Below are 17640 nucleotides of genomic sequence, written 5' to 3' on the forward strand. Positions count from 1 at the left end.
CTTATAAATTCATGTAAAACTGGGTGTTGATTGACAATAATTAAGGGAAAGTGGGGGAATTGTGCGCACCTAAGCAGAAATCGATTCTGTTGTAAATTCTTTAAATATATCATAACGGCTAGTACGTCACAGTAAGGTCTAATTATTCTACTTTGAATATTTAAAATAGATTTTAGAGAAATACAAAGTATTAAAGCAAAATATTAAAAAACGAAAAGAAGTGCCTTTGCACACGATTCCCCATCCATGAGGGTAATCATGCGCACGGATTGGTAAATGGTGCGTACTGAATAATGTTTTTATAAAAAAAATGTGTGTGTACTTTGTACGCACGTAAGAAGTTATACTTCTATTATATGATTTCAACGAAATTAATATACTTTAAACAGTTTATTTATATTTTATTTAAATATTAAACTAATTTTAATACTTACTACTTCTCAAAAATTTTTATTAATACAGTGCCAAAAATTAAAATAATAAGAGAATAAAACACACACAAACAAACACATTGAAAAATGCCACAAATGATTTCTGTACAATGTAGGAAAAAATTTTAACGTAAATATGTATTATCTGAAAAAAAAATTATATAATAAACTTACAATCATAAAATGTAAAAAAAAAATAAAAAAAATAAAAGTTTCCATTGGGGTTGAACCCGCTCATCAGCGCAGTTAGTATTGAAATTCATTCACCTTAAACTCTTACCCACGGAGACCATGTGTCATCATGTGCGAAGATCAACTAACTAAACAGATTAAACTTTTGACGGTTCTGAAGAATTTTGATTTTGAATTGAAATTATTTAGAATTGAAAGAAATGTTAGAATACAACCAAACATAGAGTAAGAAAACAATATATTAGGTGAATATTGATAGAAATTTTGATGGTAATCAAATAGCATTACATACTATTTTAGTAGGTTCCTTTTAAATTTTCCAAATAGGTAGGTCCTACCTATGAAATTTTTTATTAGGACACTGAAACATTAAAATTATTACGTACCTGTCGCTTTTAAAAACTATTTAAAAAGTCACTACAATATTATAAACTTGCATTTTTCTCTGCCATCACAACAATAAAAACTAGTAGACACAACATTAATTTGTTTATCCAAAATCTCCATATTGAACAATTATTGACAGATTATTTTAACACCCAATCAGATCCCGTATAACGTTTATACCATACTGTCTGTGTGCGCATGCGCGCAGAATTATGAAATTTTACTCTCAATCTCGCCTAAAGAAGTATAACTTCAAAAAATTCTTTAAATATTGTTCTTTTCTGTTTTCCAGCAAATACAACATGTCCCTAGGTGCAGCTGGTTTTCTGGTGGTGGAATGAAACTTAATTTTATATCATATAATTATTTGTCTTCATCGATAATATCTGACAAATCAGTGTCTGTTACATCAGACTGCTCAGGTGTTAGCTCCTTTTGCACTCTCTTCTTGTTTTATTTGCCTTCAAGTTTTTTTCTGTCTGGCGAGATATCTAACGATTTTTTAACAAATCATTTTTGAACAGTTGCCTTTCTTGCTGCTTTTTGTTCCTCCTTTCTCTTGAGATTCACGTCCCTTAGTCATCTTTTTTCCTTGGCGTTCTCCAATTTTATCTTAATTGGTGAGCTTATAAGATTTTTCGATTGTTCGAGATTTTCTTTTAATTTCTGGTTTAACTCGTGATAGATCACATGAGTGGAATATAATTTTCTCCAGCACTCATGCAATAAAAGGCCGTGATAGTTCTTCCACCATCAACAGACAGAACCTACATATGTAGCTCCTTTAGGTACATAAACCCGTTCGTCTTTTTCTTGAAGTCGATCTTGAATGTCGAAAGCTTTTATCGTTTTCCTTATTTCTCTGTCGTCATTTCTGATTGCATACAGAGGATTTTGTAAATCTTCGTTAGTATAATATGAAAGAATCATAGACTTTCTAGTGTAGTTTTGTGGCCTCTGGAAAGGAACATGGTAACTTTATTATTTACCACTTCATTGTTTGTGGGGGAATCATGCGCACTCCTGCACACTATTACCCCCTTTACGCCTTAAATAGCAAACGTCGTCAGACACAAAAAACTACTAAACCATATAATCCAACAGATGCACTAAAATGTATGAAAAACAACATGATTTAAATCAATAGTAAGCTCAAAGCAACTTAATAAAACCTACGAACTTAGCGTCTTAATTTTTGGAGCAGAAAAACTAAAAGAATTCTTGCGATTTTCAATAGTCTGATCTCACTTAGTCCACGTGCAACATTCTACTGAAGATAATGGCGTCAACCGTTCACGAGATCATCCAAAAGTGTAGGACTTGTTGAGTTGTTAAAATCATCCACGGAATTTGAAATACAATGCAGCGCACGATTACCAGCTGCGCACCATTCCCCCACTTTCCCTTAATTCCATACTGCCATTCATTCATTCATTAAGAATTACAATCCTTAGGGATTATAGCTAACGACATGGGGTTCAAAATCCTATTCTTGGGTAAGGGGGATTATTTCTCTGTCATTTATAGCTTACTGTGTATATTTGCTGTTGTCGTGACTATTTTCCATTTTGTCCTGTCCTTACACTGAACTTTCCTTGCACATTCATTGCTCTTATGTCTTCTTCTACATCATCCAGCCATCTCTTTCTAGGTCTTCCTCTACACTCGGGCCATAGTGGTGTCCAGTTAGTTATTCTTCTCAACATATCTGATTGTGAGTGTCATTCTAAGCGAAGAGATTTTATGTATCTGACTATAATATGTTCTCTCTTTAATTCTTCTTCAATTTCAGCAATTGTTTTTATTTGGTTATCCCTCTCTTGCTACATTGTGGCCCAGCATTGTTCTCTTTATTTTTCTTTCAAATTTCAGAAGGGTATAGAATAGAATAGAATAGAAATATGCTTTATTGCCACTGAAAATTTTTACAATTTTATGGACAAAGCTTACATACAGTCAAAAGAAAAACATAATATAAATAACAAATAACAACTAACATTTACTAAAATTAGATAAATCGTCAATAATGTACAGTATAAGATATAAAAGCCAAGACAAAAACAATTTATTGCAAAATATATATAAATTGCAAATTGAACATACAACAAATAAAATAAAATAGGTACAACATAAGGAAATGACAAGTTTATGCTACTGCGCATGGAACCCAATTTTCTTAGTTATTCATTAAGAAATTCTTCTATTGAATAATATGGTCTTTTGGATAGATATGCTTTTGTCATTTTTCGGAACTTAGGGAAAGATGTTGCAGATTTAAGTTGTAACGGAAGATGATTGTACAGTTTCTTTGCGGAATATAATATAGATTTCTTTACTAACTCAGTGGATGGAATCGGTAAATAAATATCAAAGATTGAATTTCTGGTCGAGTAAAGATGATTGGGCCTTGATGGAAAGACATGAAGGTGTTTACGAATTAAACAAACCGTTTCTAGAATATATAAAGATGGAAGTGTTAAAATTTCGTGATCTCTGAAGTAACTTCTGCAATGTGTAGATCTTCTGAGGCCAAACAAATATCTTATTGCTCTTTTTTGCAATCTAAAAATGACATCAAATTGAGCAGCTGTACTAGAACCCCAAAAAGGAAGACCATATCGAAGATGAGACTCGAACAACGAAAAATATGTTATTTTAGAAGATGCTAAATTTAGTTCCCTTGAGACAGATCGTATTGCATAGCAAGCTGAGGCGAGTTTCGATATGAAGGGACCATTTGAGGTTGCTGTCTAAAAAAATACCAAGAAATTTTACAGAATCAACGGTACTGATCTGGCTGTTATGAAGTGGCAAAGGTTGAAGAGCTCCTTTATAGGATAATGCTACTGTTTTATTTACGTTAAAAGAGAGTAAATTAGAGTCAGACCAGGTCTTTATCGTCAGTAGATCCGAAGTTATAGTTTCATGAAGAGATGCAATAGTTGAGTTGCTCCAAGTGACACTGGTATCATCAGCAAAAAGAAAAATTTTCCCATTGATTTTTAAATTAGTGATGTCATTTATAAAGATAAGGAACAGTATAGGACCCAATACTGAACCTTGTGGTACTCCACATACGATGTTTTTGAGACTGGAGTCAGTATCATTTGCTCTAACTAGTTGTTTCCGATTATTCAAGTAGGATTGGAACCAATTCAAAGAAATACCTCGAATTCCATAGAAATTTAGTTTTGTAATCAAGATGTCGTGATTTACACAATCAAAAGCTTTGGCATAGTCGCAGAAAACAGTGGCAGTATAAAGATTATTGTTTAGTGCTTGGTAAACCTCATGTAGTACAGAAAACATGGCATCAGTGGTACATTTATTTGTTAAAAAGCCGAACTGATTTTGTGATAAAATGTTGTTATCAACGATATAGGACATAAGTCGAGTTTTAATGAGTCTCTCAATAATTTTGGAGAGTACCGTTAGTAAGGCAATAGGTCTATAGTTGCAGGCATCAGATTTTTCGCCACCCTTATGAAGAGGAATAATAATGGCTGTCTTTAGGCACTCTGGAAATTTACCTTTTTCGAAGGAATCATTAATTAGTGAGAGGAGGATTTCCAACACATTTTCTGTGAGATTAGAGAAAATTTGTATAGATAGTCCATCAGTACTACAGGATGATTTGCTTTTGATACAATTGATTGTTTGGATAAGTTCAGAGTTATCGACTGGTCGTAAAAAGAATGAATTCGAGACCTGTCTTGAATTAGGAAGATAGGAAATAGGATCTTGTTGCGGCAAAATTGTTGATGTTATATTTTTACTCATATTAACGAAGTAGTCGTTTAGACTTTCAGGATTTGGAAGGGAAAATGATTGAGCTGTGTGAGTTTTATTTCGAAGATCGTTTATTATAGACCAAGTCTCCTTTGCAACACTTTTAGAGCTTCCCAGACGATTTTGATAATAGGCTTTTTTAGTTGACCTGACAAGTTTTAGATATGTTGTCCTGTACTTCATGATATATTCAGTGACAGCAACATTGGTAGTAAATTTCTTGATGTATAGTAGTGAACGCATATTCTTAGCTGATATGCGAATACCTTTCGTAACCCAAGGTTTCCGATGTTTTGGCTTAATAGGAATTAAAGGAAATGCCTTATTGAAGATGTGGAGAAGCTTATCTAGAAAAACATTGAAATGTATCTTCCTCTTTCTTGTTAATCGTTGTTGTTTCTCTTTTCTCTATTTTCCGGTTTTCCCCATTGTTACTCCTAAGTAGCTAAAGGTGGATATAGTTTCAAATTTATGGTTCTGTCTTAATAGATATTTCTGAGTTGTTTTGTCGTCCTTCCCTATCGTCATGTACTTTGTTTTGTGCTGGTTTATCTCTAGACCTATTCTCTTCGCTTCCTTATCTAATTTTTCAACTGCTTTTATAAGTGTCATCTTCGTCTTCGCTATGATGACTATAGATCATCTGCATTAGGCCGGGCCAAAAAAATTTTTTTTAAAACTTTTTACACGGCTAGTTGCCAAAATGTGGAACTAGTATTTATATAATTCTATACCAAATTTGGACCGATTAAAAAATAATTAACTGGGTCCCCAGGCCCTTAAATATTTTTTTTGTCGAATTTTTTTTTAAATTCTTGTACAGCTAGCTGTTAAAAGTTAAAACTAGTATTTATATATTCCTATACCAAATTTAAGCCGGTTTAAAAACTAATTAACTGGGCCCCAAGGCCCTTAAAGAATTTTTATTTTGTTAAAAAAATGCCTGGAGCTATTAAAAAAGCTTTTGTTGTCATATTCTATTGTTAAGCGAAAGAAAGAATAATATTATTGTCGACAGGAAAAAATACTTAAGCTTTTAAAGGACGTTATAGAAGATCTTAACTAAATTTTCAAAGATAATACAGCGCTGGTTAGCGACAAAAATAAAAGTCGAAGAGGAGTTAATGAAACAGACGGCAACTCCAGCATGAGAATAAAAATTTAAACAAGTCAATTGAAGGGGTATACTTTGATGAAAGAGAAGATCAAACCATGGTCTTCGGAAACACGAGACGAATTATGAAAACTGAAGACCATATAGCTTTAATTGAAGGACCTGGTAGTTTATATTTTGGGTACTTAGCTCTTGGCCAGTCCCGTGTCATAGATATTGTCAAAGGAATATTAGACTACTTACAAAGCCATAATATAGATCTAAGCAAATGAAGTGTTATGGGATGTGATGGTACAAAATATCAATACGGGCTGGAAGGTGGAATCATTCGAATTATAGAAAGGCGAGTAAATAGAGTATAAATAGAGTATTTAGAGTATAATATAGAGTATTTTTGAGCGGGGCGTAATGAAACGGACGTGTCACAAAGTTTCACAAAAAACAAAGCGAATATTTCGCCTAATGAACGTTAGATCGAAAAACTAAAAAATATGTGTTCAATATTTTTCAAAAATCTATCGAATAATACCAAACACGACCCCCCACGAAAAGGTGTGAGATAGAAATTGAAAATTTTAAATACGAATCCTGCGATATTTCGCGAAATGAAAATCACATAAAAAAACTGAAAAATACACGAGGTGGGGTAGGGGGTTACTTTATAATCTTAAACATGAGCCCCATTTTTTATTGCAGATTGGGATTCCTTACGTAAAAATAAATTTTGTTCGAGACATTTTTTCGAATGATGGATAGATGGCGCTATAATCGGAAAAAACGATTGTTGGAAATTGAAAATTAAAGTAAAAATTGGAAAGTCTTCAACTTAATAGAAAACTTAACTTTTATTACTCTTCACAACCCAATGAGTCACCATAACTATCGAGTTACTGCAAATTTAGTATACTTTTCTCCCCTACTATTATAATATAGAGTATTTTTATATTCTTATTTTAATAAACCAAATTTTTTCGAAATCTCCCTTTAGGTGCAGCATTTTAGTTAGCCAAAGTTGTGAATCTCTCGAGTCTTGAAAATGCAACGATACTCGATATATATCTATGGTATATTTAACCCAATTTAAGTTTTCCTCTCTGCAAACAGCACATAAGTACTTCCAACTAACTGACAAACTTTTTACTGAAATGTTAGTCTCCACAATAAACACACTTTAAAATAACTCGTAACTTTTAAATACTTGCTCAAACTTTCCAACTATAAGTTGCAAAAAGCCACCTTATGAATATTAACAGGACGACCACTTAGTCTAAATCTAATTATATTTTCAAATGGGTTTTCTCCTTTAAAACAGTGTCTTCTATTATCTAAAATATGCCATTACTATCTCAAAATAAACCAATAGTGCACTAATAGCTTTCGCAATATTGTAAAAACAAAATTTATGATCCACCTATTTATGCAGTCTTTAAATTAGGGAGAACAAAGTATCCTAATCTTAACTTAAACACAACGAGGTAATAACCAACATTAAAACCAGAGGCGTACAAAGAAAGGAGGATTTGATGAAGGGATTTTAATATAAAATCGAAACATCCAGGAACTTAACAGTCAACGATTTTTGTATTGAATAATAATTGTTTTGTCACCTTTCTCATTTCTTCTTCTACAGGAGTCTATCTTCTAGTGATGTTGGCGAGCACATTGACCCATCTTCTATTCACAACAGTTAGAAATATATTCCATTTGCTAATATTGGCCAGCCAGGATATACGTCAACGTCCAGGGCCTCTCTTGACCCCAATCTTGGTTCGTAGAATTAACTGTAGAAGACGGTATATACTAATACGCATAATGTGGCCGAATTAAGCCAAATTTCTGTTCTTTACGATGTTAATAATTCTTTGTCTTTTCTTAGCCTCTGGAATAGTTATGTGGTGTATAAATGAGACCCGTAACATACGTCGGTAGCACCACATTTCAAATGCGAAAGTCATTATTAACTTTAAATATATGGCTTTTGAATGTTCTTGGATAACTGTTACCTGTATAATTGCATTATTAATTCAGGTAATTAATATGATAATTTTTTCACTAACTATGTATTCAGTGATTGTAATAATTTATATATATACTGTACAACAAAAACTAATATTCAATCGAGAAAAGAGAAAAAGTGATAAAGTGATTTTTTAATAATAGGTATATTGTTACTACGGCACGCTTACAATTTTGAACATATTTAACAACAAAATACTTGGATCACAGAATATCTCCTGGTGTATTCTCTGCTTGGATCTTCCATAAACAATAAACAATAAATAACTTTTTATTAAGTTCACGTCTTAAATCAATTATTTATCAAATACACTATCAATATTATTTAATCAACAACTCAAAATATTCCCGACGCAATGTCAAATATTTAAAATTGTCACTGTCTTGTCACCATATTCTATTCGACGCAATGTGTTGCACGGCAAAAATAGCGAATGTTCGATTTGGAAAATATAATCACGAACATGGTGTCCATTTTTTTCTAATCCTAAAAAAACTGATAAATATTTTTTAAAAATTTAAACGCAGAATGAAAGACTAAATTATTATCGAAGGCCCAAAGTCCCTTAGAGTAAATAAAAAGTTTCTTTTAAATAAGATATTTGAAATTAAAAATCACACTACATTTTCTCTGAGAGTTTACCCCAGCAATTAAAATAAACATTATAGAAGTTTTCAGCGACTTTCGGCCCTCGTTAATAACGTAATATTTCATTCTGCGTTTAAATTTTTCAAAAATACTTATTAGTTTTCTCGGGATTCGAAAAAAATGAATCCCATTTAAATAACATTGAAGCCGAAACTTTGCACCCATCCCCTTAAGGATTATTTAAAATGAATATGTTATCTCACGCCCTATGACTTTAACATAACTGACTGTGAGAGACGACAGAGAGGGCAAAAGCTATAAACAACAGACATGAAAACAACAAGAAGAAAAGACTAAACTTGTAATGATGAATTATGACAAAAAATATCTAACTTAAAAAATAAATAGTTATTCATATAGACTCATATAACTTTATAAATAGTTTGTAGGGGGGTAGAATATTGGAAATTAGCCAAAAAAGTATAAAAATATTGCAAGGTACAAACATAATTTTATTATGTCTTTTCTATCAATGTGGCAATTCCTTTTTAACAGAGTTCTTTTCTTGGAAACCTCATTAGAGTTGTATTCGAAAACACCGTTTTCAACAATTTAGTTCGAAAACAATTTCCCTAGATACGCTAGTGTCTCTCTAATCTCTCTCTCTTTTATGATAATAACTAACGATGATATCTTCGGCGGAAAAGCATCCGCCGGCAACTGCGAAGCCCCTAAATGTCCTTTGTTCTAAAATAAACGCGAAACCATTTTCCTAATGAACTGAAAATGAGTTACGACTTACAGCAGCTTTTCTCTTTTAAATTTTCACGCTGCAAAATGTGCCGAGCAACATACATATACAAAACATAAGTATACACTTGTGTTAGTCCGTTCACTAACGGTAAAATATTGCAAAACCTGTAGAGTCAAAAAAAACGTTATGATTGACATGAAATTTGGCACACACGTAGCTAACACCTTCTTCCTACTTTATAGGCTCGTAAGAGGATATCGAACTACTGATAAGGGGGAAAGACCTCTGAAACCGGTATAGACTCTTCCTGCACTCTCCGATTTAACCAGAGTATTATGCAGCTGCTGCATTTTCGTTTTGCAAAGAAATTGAAAATGTTTATACATTTTTAATTCATTTACTCTTTTGTAGGAGTATTAATAGTCTGGGCTGATTATCGGAGAATAGGCCATTTTTGGGAAAAGTTATTTACCAGCAATTTTATTGCTGAAATCGAATGTTATGATTGTATATATTAATAATATAGGTATGCAAAGTCCACAGATAGTGTGCTACTTTTTTTATAAACAAAATGGCGCCCGAAAATCGTGTTTTATTCAATTTTGGCTCTATAACTCCAAAGATTTTAACTTTACACCAAAAATACTTAAATAAAAATTCACCGCAATTAAATTCTTCATAGAGACGTGGTTTTTCCGATTTACTTCGACGAAAAATTTCCCCGGAAAAAGCGGGTTTTTCCAACAAAATTTTTAATTTTCAACTAAAATTTTAGGTAAGTAATTGTTAATCAATAATTAAATAACATGGCGGTATAAAAGCCCTTTTCATATAGATTATAATTCCAGAAGCCCATGAAAATTTAATAAACAGTTTAGCAACAATTGAATTGTTAATTAAAAATTTACGGTCGCTATAATAACGACAATAATTATGACGCATAAGAGTAACTATAATTTTTTCATAAAAAGACATTACACCTATCTAATGCACTTTACAGAATTGAAATTGGACTATTTAAGCGGCCTCAGGAATATTTTAAAATTATAAAGAATTTTTTGTCTTATAAACAAATAAAATAGCTCGGGAATTATTAAACTAAATTAAATTGTAAAAACGGTATTGGAAAAACAGCGACAGGACGCTTCTTCTAAAAGGAAAAACGTTTAATTATGATGAGCAGTTCCTGAGATACAAACGGTCAAAGTTGAAAGGAATTTACGGCAAAGATATAAACAATAGCATCATAATTTTCAAACCATCACCTTTCTGTTTTTGTCCTCTTTCTCCACACCAATTTTCATATCCTTGAAATACTCATAACATATATTATTTTAATAAAAACTATCGATAATACGTGTGAAAATTGCCAAAAATAGCAAAATTCCATTCAAAAATTAGGTTGGAGAAAATGTAACCCTCAAAGTTCAAAATCGGTACACGTTACAAAAATGCATTTTCTCGGCTTCCCATGGAGCAATTTCCTTCATTATTTTTTTGTTCCCAAGTAACTCGCGTAGAGCCATCGAACTAACGCATTATTAAATGTTAAACTTGCTTTTGTTTTGTTATAATAAATGAATTTATTTAATATAACACAAAACTTTAATTTGTTTAAATAAAATTGTTTAAATAATTATAAAGCTTTCAAATGAGAATATTTATGTTTTTAACTTTAAAAGGTACACTTGTAGTAAGTTTATCTAAAAAAAACATACAGCTGGAAAAAATATGTAGTTTTCTGTTCTTATAAATAAATTAATCTATTATAACAAAACAAAAGCAAGTTTGACATTTAATAATGAGTTAGTTCGATGGCTCTACTCGAGTTATTAGGGAACAGAAAAAGAATTAAGGGAATTGCTCCATGGGAAGCCGAGAAAATGCATTTTTTTAACGTATACCGATTTTGAACTTTGAGGGTTACATTTTCTCCAACCTAATTTTTGATTGGAATTTTGCTATTTTTGGCAATTTTCACACGTATTATCGATAGTTTTTATTATAATAATATATGTTATGAGTATTTTAAAGATATGAAATTTGGTGTGAAGAAAGAGGACAAAAATAAAAAGGTGATGCTTTGAAAATTATGATCCTATTGTTTATATCTTTGCCGTAAATTCCGGTCAATTTTGACCGGTTGTATCTCAGGAACCACTCGTTATAATTAAAAATTTTTTCTTTTAAAGAAGCGCCCTGCCACTGCTTTTCGAATACCGTTTTCAAAATTTAATTTAGTTTATTATTTACCGAGAGATTCTATTTGTTTATAAGCCAAAACATTGTTTATAATTTTAAAATATTTCTGAGGCCGCCTAAATAGTCCAATTTCAATTCTGTAAAGTACGTTAGATAGGTATAGTGCTTTTTATGAAAAAATCATAGTTATTCTTATGCATCATAATCATTGTCGTTGTTATAGCGACCGTAAATTTTTAATTAACAATTCAATTGTTGCTAAACTGTTCATTCAATTTCCATCGGCTTCTGGAGTTATAATCTATATGAAAATGGCTTTTATATTACCAAGTTATTTAATTATTGATTTACAATTACTTATCTAAAACTTTAGTTGAAAAATATAGATTTAGTTGGAAAAACCCGCTTTTTCCGGGGAAAGGTTTCGCCGAAGTGAATCGGGAAAAACACATCTCTATGCAGAATTTAATTGCGGTGAATTTTTATTTGAGTATTTTTGGTGTAAAGTTAAAATTTTTGGAGTTATAGAGCAAAAATTGAAAAAAAACACTATTTTCGGGCGCCATTTTGTTTATAAAAAAACTAGCACACTATCTGCGGACTTTGCATACGTATATTATTAATACATACAATAATAAGATTCGATACCAGCAATAAAATTGCTGGTAAATAACTTTTCCTTGTATTTTGCTAATAAACCCGGAGTATAAGGAATCTTTCTTGTTAGAGCTTTTACCACGCTGAGCAGATGAGTTGTGAATTATTTAAAAATCTCTCATCTTAATTTCCTCGGCATCCTGTATGATTTATAATTTTTGAAAATCTCGGGAGGTCGTAACCAAAGAAAGTATTCCACCTGTTGTAAATCTGGTGGTATGGGAACGACATTTATTGCCGTTTTCTGTGCTATTTCGATTGATAACTTACTTTGTTTTTCGGTAGATGGCTCTAGTTCATCCGTGACATTTCTTTTTTTGCAATTCGGAAGGGCCCAAAGTATGATACGTGGATAAATAGGAGAGAAGAGGATATGGGACTACTGATGACGGAAACAACCCCCGAAACCGGTATAGACTCTTCCTGCACTCTCTGATTTAACCAGAGTATTATTCAGCTGCCGCATTTTCGTTTTTCAAAGAAATTGAAAATGTTTGTACACTGTTAATAAAATCATTTTTAGTTAAATTTTTGTTTATTTGCCATTTAGAATAGTTGATTATAAAAATGCCACAAGGAAATAACTTCAGAACAACAAAAAGGGACCAACTTTATTTTGAAAGCAAATTGCTCACTTTAAATGCTAGAAACTTAAAAAAACAAAAATAAAGCTTTTGTCATACACTTTAAAAAAGTTGGAATGGGTTTTCCGCAAAAAGTCCTTCATTTTTTGGTTATTTCACGTTGAAATATTCGACTTTTAATTTGACGAATATGAACCTATATTTCATTAACTACAACTCTGGTTCTGCTGAGTCTAGAGATATGACATATACACGAGGTTTTCCCTTCTTTTAAGCTATATATTTGCTAAGAATTTTTTTTTCAATAAAATACTTACTTTTTAAGTTATTTGTGAAAAACTGTACAAGACGTGTTTTTTTTTTGTTGAAAAATGAACATTTTTTCTCGCAAATAACTCAAAAAGTATTGACCTAGTGAAAAAACTCTATAGAATAAAAGTTGCTTAGACTTCGTCAGTTTATCCAATTCCGGACTTATTTTGAACGTATATTTTTTCACCCCCGAGATGGGGTAAAACTCGCCCCAGGGCAAAAGCACACATGGCACAATATTATTTTTTTCTTTGGCATGTTAGATAGCTGTATGTCAAATTTCATGTCAATACGAGAGGTTTTTTAAATTCGGAAGTTTTGCAATAGGGGAGAGGCTTGTACCTTGGCCAGCTTGTACCATGGGCCACCCCATTTTTCTTTTAATTTGCGCGCGAATTCTCTGTGTTTCTTGTCTCAAGTTCTTCTACAATCGTCGTCATTCTGTGGTTAGTTGTTGAACGTGATTAGAAATTATTTGCGACTATCGTAAAAATATAGTGTTTTATTTCGTGAAAAGTAACTGTTTATAGGACAGATATTTTTCATTTTTAATTTTTGTGTTAATACTCTGGGCTAATTAGCAAAATTCATGGAAAAGTTATTTACCAGCAATTTTATTGCTGGAATCGAATTATAAGATCCTATATATTAATAATATAGGTATGCAAAGTCCGCAGATAGTGTGCTACTTTTTTTATAAACAAAATGGCGCCGACAAATCGTATTTTTTTTAATAATTGCTCTATAACTCCAAAGAATTTAACATTACAACAAAAATACCCGAATAAAAATTCATCGCAATTAAATTCTGCATAGAGATATGTTTTTCCCGATTTGCTCCGACGAAAATTTTCCTCGGAAAATGCGGGTTTTCCCAACAAAAACTTTAAATTTCAAATAAAGTTTTAGGTAAGTAAATATTAATCAATAATTAAATAACTTAGTGACATCAAAGCTTTCTTGGTATATATTGTAATTCCAGAAGCTGGTTAAAACTAAACGAATATTTTAGCAACAATTCAATTGTTAATTAACAATTTACGATCGCAATAATAACCAAAATAATCATGATACATTGATCAAACTTATAAAGATTATAAAGATGAGATGCTTGTTTAATATTTTGTCGACAAAATATAAATTTTTTGTTTTTTTGCATAATTATTAAATTTTTAAAGAAAAATAGTTATAATACGCTGGTCTAATTAGTAAAGTACAAAGAAAGGTTATTTACCAGCAATTTCATTGCTGGAATCGAATATTATGATCCTATATATTAATAATATAGGTATGTAAAGTCCGCAGATAGTGTGCTACTTTTTTTATTAACAAAATGGCGCCACCAAATCGTGTTTTTTTCAATTATTGGTCTATAACTCCGAAGATTTTAACTTTTCACCAAAAACACTCAAATAAAAATTTACCCCAATTTAATTCTACATCTAGGCATGTTTTTCCCGATTTGCTCTGACGAAAATTTTCCTTGGAAAATGTGGGTTTTCCCAACAAAATCTCGAATTTTCAAATACATTTTTTGGGCAAGTAATTATTTATCAATAACTAAATAACTTGGTGAAATAAAAGCTTTCTTGGTATAGATTATAACTGCAGAAGTCGGTGAAAATTAAATGAATATTTTAGCAACAATTCAATTGTTAATTAACAATTTACAGTCGCAATAAAAACCAAAATAATCATGAGACATTGATCAAACTTAGAAAAATTATAAAGATGTGATGCCTATTTAATATTTTGTCGACAAAATATAATTTTTTTATTTTTTGCATAATCTTTAAATGTTTAAAAAAAATAGTTATAAACAAATTAACATTTCTCAGAAATTGTTTATTATATTCTAATTTTAAAAAATACTTAAAATGTGTATTTCAAAGGTCTTGAAAATGAATGCTTCAAAAAAATTTTCCAACCATTTGGAAAAAAGTTATGAAACAGCAAAATAAATATACGATTGTTCCGTTGTTTATAATTTGTTTTAATTGTTTTGAACCTTAAAAGTAAGTCTGTGGTACAATCTAATTACTCACAAAAAATATCACATATTAGTTCAATGGTTCTATTTTAATCAAAGATTAAAAATACTTTTTTTTGTAATTTTTAGCGCGAAATTAGGCTTGATACAGAGCCGGAGATGTTCACTCGAAGCGACTGACACGCTTTAAACTCGCGCGAGTTGTGTATGTGGACGGGTATAGTACATAATACATAGCTACGGTACTGTATTAGTCAACTTTCGCGCGTGTAAATTACAAAAAAAATATTTATAATCTTTAATTAAAATATAACCATTAAACTAATAATCATTATTTTTTGTAAGCAATTAGCTTGTACTTTAAGCTCACTTTTACGCTTTGAAAGAATTAAAAATAATTATAAACAACGCAGTCATCGTATGTTTATTTTGCTGTTTCATAACTTTTTTGCAAATGGTTGTAAAACAGTTTTAAAACATTCATTTTCAAGATAGTTGAAATACGCATTTTAACTATTTTTTTTTAATTAGAATATAATGAAAACTTTCTGATAAACGTTAATTTGTTTATAACTATTTTTTTAACATTTAAAGATTATGCAAAAAAATAAAAAATTTATATTTTGTCGACAAAATATTAAAAAGGCATCTCATCTTTATAAGATTTCAAAGTTTGATCAGTGTATCATAATTATTTTGGTTATTATTACGACCGTAAATGATTAATTAACAATTGAATTGTTGCTAAAATACTCGTTCAGTTTTCACTAGCTTCTGGAACTATACTCCAAACCAAGGAGGCTTTTAGGTCTCCAAATTATTTAATTATTGGTAAATAATTACTTATCTAAAACTTTATTTGAAAATTAAAGATTTTGTTGGGGAAACCCGGATTTTCCGAGGAAAATTTTCGTCGGAGGAGATCGGAAAACATATCTCTATGCAGAATTTAATTGCGGTGAATTTTTATTTGAGTGTTTTTGTTGTAAAGTTAAAATCTTCGGAGTTATAGAGCAATAATTGAAAAAAACACGATTTTCGGGCGCCATTTTGTTTATAAAAAAAGTAGCACACTATCTGCGGACTTTGCATACCTATATTATTAATATATATAATCATTAGCTTCGATTTCAGCAATCAAATTGCTGGTAAATAACTTTTCCCAAAAATGGCCTATTCTCCGATAATCAGCCCAGACTATAACAGATATCGTAAATTAAATCAAAGGGTGTGTATGCCTATACTAACAGGTAGTTAAACAACATAGTGAGAAATATAACAAAACCGTTTAATTAGGTTAAATTCACATTTGTTTTCTTTTTGGCTGAGTCTTGTACCTTGGACCACTATCACGGCTTGTACGTTGGGCCGTAAAAAAATAATGGGAAAAAAGAAGACACATTTTTATGTTGCACAAGTAACTGCTGTAAGTCCCCATTTAACGGTCCCGTATCTAAAGAGAATTCTGAACAGCTACAAATTTTCTGGCCCAAGTGATCAACAATTTGACATTGACATTGAAGATGTCTTGCTCAAACTTAAACCACCATGCCAGGCTGGGTTGTCTAAAAGACAAAAAGAAGTACATGTGTTTGACTTAGATTTTGAGAGGTTCAATGTTGAACAACAGAATGTTTTGGGTATATTTTTAAAGGTTTAAGGGTGGTTCAACTTACAAAACTACGTGGTTCAAGGTACAGTACTGGTTTGTACCTTGGACCAAATCAGCTCTAATTAATAAAATTTTAAAAAATTTGTTTGGTTTTGGTTTATTTAAATGATCTTATAATATAGTATACAATGGTGTGTAAACAAGTTAGTCCAAAAGTGTTTGCTTGAAATTTAAAAACTTAAAAATAATTGAGCTTAGAAAAAATCCGGTTCAAGGTACAAGCCTCTCCCCTATTTTACCGTGAGTGAATGGACTAATACGTATACAAAAAATAAGTATTAAACACTTGTGTGTACATGGCGAAAATACAGAGAAAATGTGTGTGAAAATATGCGGAAGTAGATCTCGGAAGGACGGGTACCGGGTTTTTTTTTGGCATACACATTAGTGATTCAGCCAGTCACAACATATATATTATAGCCCTAACTAACCTAAATAATCCTAACTACCCTAAGCGAATATTCGAAATAAAAATCAATAATTATGACAAAAGGAACATTAACTGGGACACACACTTCTCGTCCAGGGAACCATCAGGACATTTTCATACAACACAAGACTAGGCCACGGATAAGTAAGGTAAAGGACATCGCACACATCTTATGGAAAATATGATGTCACCCAAATTCAATAAAATTTATACGAATAGATTCGTTTTAAGTTAACGGTCAAATCTTATCATTGCGCCAACTCCATATTTTCAATAATAAGAGCAGAAATTGATATAAATAAATCTGAAATCAAATGGATACGTACATAAGTTAGAGAAAGAAAAAATATTTTATAATACCCAAATTGTCGGTACTCCATAAATCAGCGGATTAGTTTCACTAATCCGCTTAGGCCCAGCGGGGTTTAAGCTCTTTTGAATAGCACCCAGAGCAATAGTGATTGTAACTGACAGTTTTACTGACTCCAAAAATGTGATTTCGATAAACTTTAATTGCAATT

The sequence above is a fragment of the Diabrotica virgifera genome, chromosome 6, assembly GCF_917563875.1.
Source record: "Diabrotica virgifera virgifera chromosome 6, PGI_DIABVI_V3a".
Lineage (NCBI taxonomy): Eukaryota > Metazoa > Arthropoda > Insecta > Coleoptera > Chrysomelidae > Diabrotica > Diabrotica virgifera.